General features: G+C 33.6%; 1 protein-coding gene across 1 annotated transcript in view; it reads right to left on the minus strand.

The window, feature by feature from the left end:
* LOC107690236 (voltage-dependent T-type calcium channel subunit alpha-1I-like) overlaps positions 1-277 on the minus strand; it is a 124,831-nt gene that overhangs the window by 39,216 nt on the left and 85,338 nt on the right. The gene's annotated exons all lie outside the window — the stretch shown is intronic.

Here is a 277-nt window from a genome sequence, read left to right on the forward strand (position 1 = left end):
TTTTTGGCATAAAAGAAAAATCTATAATTTTGACCCATACAATATAAACGTGCTACTTATGACTGGTTTTGTGGTCCACGGTCAGATATTTATTTTAGCTTTATTTCAATTCTTTAAACCCTAGACTTCTGTATAATCACATGTGTGATTGTATTTAGTGCTGGGCGGTATACCAGTTCATACCGAATACCGGTTTTTATTTTTGTTATGATATGAATTTTGAAAATACCGCAATACCGGTATATGTCACTTAAACAAGGATGGGAACGCTACACTG

Source organism: Sinocyclocheilus anshuiensis, unplaced genomic scaffold, assembly GCF_001515605.1.
Source record: "Sinocyclocheilus anshuiensis isolate Anshui unplaced genomic scaffold, SAMN03320099.WGS_v1.1 scaffold461, whole genome shotgun sequence".
NCBI lineage: Eukaryota > Metazoa > Chordata > Actinopteri > Cypriniformes > Cyprinidae > Sinocyclocheilus > Sinocyclocheilus anshuiensis.